Source organism: Bison bison, unplaced genomic scaffold (genome assembly GCF_000754665.1).
Source record: "Bison bison bison isolate TAMUID 2011002044 unplaced genomic scaffold, Bison_UMD1.0 scf7180017864033, whole genome shotgun sequence".
Classification (NCBI taxonomy): Eukaryota; Metazoa; Chordata; class Mammalia; order Artiodactyla; family Bovidae; genus Bison; species Bison bison.
Window position 1 is genome coordinate 1,336,146 of NW_011494605.1, and position 4,243 is coordinate 1,340,388.

At 47.3% G+C, this 4,243-nt stretch overlaps 1 protein-coding gene across 1 annotated transcript in view; it reads right to left on the reverse strand.

The window, feature by feature from the left end:
• The window catches only part of LOC104984631 (putative selection and upkeep of intraepithelial T-cells protein 1 homolog), a 41,455-nt gene that overhangs the window by 36,934 nt on the left and 278 nt on the right, over positions 1-4,243 (reverse strand). The gene's annotated exons all lie outside the window — the stretch shown is intronic.

Genomic DNA, 4,243 nt, shown 5'->3' on the forward strand with positions numbered 1-4,243 from the left:
CTGAGAAGTATGACACCTAGATAGCATATTCGAAAAGCAGAGACATTATTTTGCCAACAAAGGTCCGTCTAGTCAAGGCTATGGTTTTTCCAGTGCTCATGTATGGATGTGAGAGTTGGACTGTGAAGGAAGCTGAGCGCCGAAGAATTGATGCTTTTGAACTGTGATGTTGGAATAGACTCTTGAGAGTCCCTTGGACTGCAAGGAGATCCAACCAGTCCATCCTAAAGGAGATCAGTCCTGGGTGTTCATTGGAAGAACTGATGCTGAAGCTGAAACTCCAATACTTTGGCCACCTCATGTAAAGAGTTGACTCATTGGAAAAGACCCTGATGCTGGGAGGGACTGGGGGCAGGAGGAAAAGGGGACGACAGGATGAGATGGCTGGATGGCATCACTGACTCGACGGACATGAGTTTGGGTAAACTCTGGGAGTTGGTGATGGACAGGAAGGCCTGGCATACTGCGATTCATGGGGTCGCAAAGAGTTGGACTCCAAATTCCCGGCTCTTTTCTCTGGATCCAGTTCTAACTGAAACTTCCCTGTGGGAAGGGATCTGATTTCCACCTTTTTCTAAACCAAGACAGTTGTAGCACAGAACTAGAAAGTGCTAATTCCTAAAGTTTGTCCCAGATAGCACCTGTTTTTTGTCCCATATCCATTTATGAAATGATAACAAGCTGTCATAGACAGCTGCCATAAAGGGTAGAGATGGTCAGAAAAGGACCCCCCTGATGAGAATAGATGAGTTATTGGAAAAGACCTTAATGCTGAGAAAGATTGAGGGCAGGAGGAGAAGGAGATGACAGAGGATGAGATGGTTGGATGGCATCACCTACTTCAGTTCAGTTGTCACTCAGTCACATCTGACTCTTTGAAACCCCATGGACTGCAGCATGCCAGGCTTCCCTGTCCATCACCAACTCCTGAAGAGCGGCATGCTGCAGTTCATGGTGTCCCAAAGAGTTAGACATGACTTAACAGCTAAACAACAACAACAACAACATAGAGATTTTTAATTTTAGAGACTTATAGAAAGTCAGCATTTTGAGGGGTTTCAGAATATTTCAGGGAGATAGTTGGTGTCCCAAAAGTCTCAGAGAAATACAGAAAACTCTAGATATTTACATATTTTAGAAAGATATTGAGAGAGTTGATCAGAAAGTGTGAAAAAATCAGAGAAAGATTGAGATACTTCTCTGACACACTGACTCCTACGTGCCGGAAATGTCTCAGAGAACTTTTGACATCTTGCTGCAATTGAAAAATGCCATGACTCCCTCATCTATCTACAGATATTGTCTGTGGGAGTTTAGCTTTGATCATGGGTGTGAGAGGGAGTGAAGAAAGAATTCCCACCTATTGGTTTCTCACCTATTAGAACTAAAGAGCCTCTTGAGAGAATGAAAAAGCTGGCTTAAAACTCAACATTCAAAAAACTAAGATCATAGCATCTGGTCCCATCACTTTGTGCCAAATGGGAAAACAATTAAAACAGTGACAGATTTTATTTTCTTGGGCTCCAGAATCACCGCAGATAGTGACTACAGCCATGAAATTAAAAGATGCTGGCTCCTGGGAGGAAAAGCTATGACCAACCTAGACAGCATATTAAAAAGCAGAGACATTACTTTGCCAACAAAGGTCCGTCTAGTCAAAGCTATGGTTTTTCCAGTAGTCATGTATGGATGTGAGAGTTGGACCATGAAGAAAGCTGAGTGCCAAAGAACTGATGCTTTTGAACTGTGGTGTTGGAGAAGACTCTTAAGAGTCCCTTGGACTGCAAGGAGATCAAACCAGTCAATTGTAAAGGAAATCAACTCTGAATATTCATTGGAAGGACTGGTGCTGAAGCTGAAGCTCCAACATTTTGGCCACCAGATGCGAACAGCTGACTCATTGAAAAAGACCCTGATGCTGGGCAAGATTGAAGGAGACGACAGAGGATGAGATGGTTGAATGGCATCACTGACTCAATGGATATGAGTTTGAGCAGGTTCTAGGAGATGGTGAAGGATGGGGAGGCCTTATGTGCTGCAGCCAATGGGGTGGCAAAGAGTCAGACAGGGCTGAGCTGAGCGACTGAACAACAGCATTGGTTTTTCTGCCCAGGATGGTGGAATGGAAGATGCTAAAATTTGTCCTATGTCTCCTCCCTGTGGTCATCTGTTGAACTTCACATTCTGAAAACTTTCAGGGGCCCAGGCCCAGACTCATCCCAGTCAGAATTACCCGCTTTAAAAGCCTAGATCTTATAATTCACACATGACTATCTCCCTTCTCTAAATCCCTATCTCAGTTTAAATAGTTATAGTTGTGTGCATTCATCCTGCATTTGACACCACCAACAGCATTTCCCATGGATGCAGAACTGAGCAGTGTTTTCTATTCTCTCTTTAGTATTCACAAGCAAGCCAGGGATCCTGAACACTGAGCCTAAAAGAAGTGAATTCACTTGTCCACAGTTACACAGTTAGTAAACTGAAGTGCTGTCATTAAGACCTACCCCTGTCTTACTTCAAATCCCTCATCCTTATTCTCTGTCCCCACCTCCGAGCTCTTCAGTTGAATTTCCTTAAAGGAAAGCATCTAAGATCTGCTTTATTTCTGCCAATCACAGGCCAAGGACAGGGTTGGATACACAGTAGAAACTTGGTGAATAATGATAATTTAAAACTAATTGATGACTGACTGATTGATCACTTATTGATCAATGCCTGATTGGGGTCAGTGACTGCTTAGAAAGCCCTCCTAGGACAGATGGCTTTCCTGAAACCTAACAGGCTTGGTGAGACCACTGAGATATGTTACACCTCCATTTGCTGCATGATACAAAGGCAATTTTTTCCTGCATCACATTTGCCAGCATCAGCACGGGGGAGCCAGGAGCCCTACCGAAGCGGGTAAACTTCCAGAGAAAAGTTCCACAGGGAAAGGAGAGGAGGGGTAAATGCTGCAGACCAACCAGAGTGTCAGAGTCTAAGCTTCACACTATGGAGTCTAACAGAGCAAGCATCACACGCCTTCTCATTGTTGTTCAGTCGCTGAGTTGTATCCGACTCCTTGCAACCCCATGGCCTACAGCATGACAGGCTTCCCCGTCATTTAACTGTCTCCTGATGTTTGCTCAGATTCACGTCCATTGAGTTGGTGATGCCTTACAAGGGGCAAATCTCTCCCTCGGTGAGACTCCTTCTTTCCAGTTGTTGGCACGTAACGCTGACAGCTCCTCACAGGCGATCAGGCTTCTAGCTGCAGAATAAACTCCAGGTGAGGGGCCTGGTCCAGTCTGGCAGGTGTGGGGCCTAGCTGGGGACTGGAGCAGTGGGAATGGGCTGGCGAGTCTCTCAGAGTCCAGTGCAGGAGGAAGTCCAGCTTAGATGTTGGGATACTGTGCTCAAGCCTTGCTCCACCACTCGCTTGCCTCCTGACCTTGGACAGTGACTGGAATTCTCTGAGCAAGGACTCTAACTTGCTTGTGGTCCTTTCACTGAGTCCTTGGGGAGCCCCCAGGCTGTTCAGGGTCTGAGCTCACAGCGGCCCATCAGAGCTGTTGTCACCCTAGCTGGGGACATAGCCAGGAAAAGCCCAGAGTGGGCAGTGCTCTGATGGGGAGTGCATGACCCCCCAACCTGGCCACTAGAAAGGCAGCAAAGAGCAGTCTGAGGAGAGGAGGGGAGGAAGGGAATGATCTGTCAGTCAGCGGACCTCCTGGAGGAGCAGGAAGGGCAAGAGCTATGCAGCCAGGGCCTTGACCACCCACCCTAGTCCCGTGTGCCCAAGCAGGAATCCTCTGCAGTCTCCTGACAGTGGGAGCTGTCCAGCTTTAGCGCTCCAGACCCTGGCCTATCCTGCTGGTGTCTCTCCTCCTTTCTCGATGCCCTGAGCCTAGACCACCTTGGACACACATACAGTTCTGCACAGACCCTCTGAAACTCTTCTCTCTCATTTTCACTAGAGGGTGAAAGAAGCCGCCTCCACCCCTTGCCAAAGGGAAGCAGGAACGGTCACCAGGTCACTCTAACAACTTTTTGCAAAGCAATTGCCATGGGATTCTAGCTCAGTTCAAACAAAATTTCAGCTGGCCCATGGAGTGTCCTCCAGCCAAAAATGTCATTATTTGAGCCACACCTCCTGCAGTAAAAGGCCAGTCATCTGGGCTCAGTCACGGGCCAAGAGCGCCAGGGCAAGTGAGACCTCAGGGTGAGTGTTCAGTGCCAAGGGAGTGGCTGTGGCTAGGGC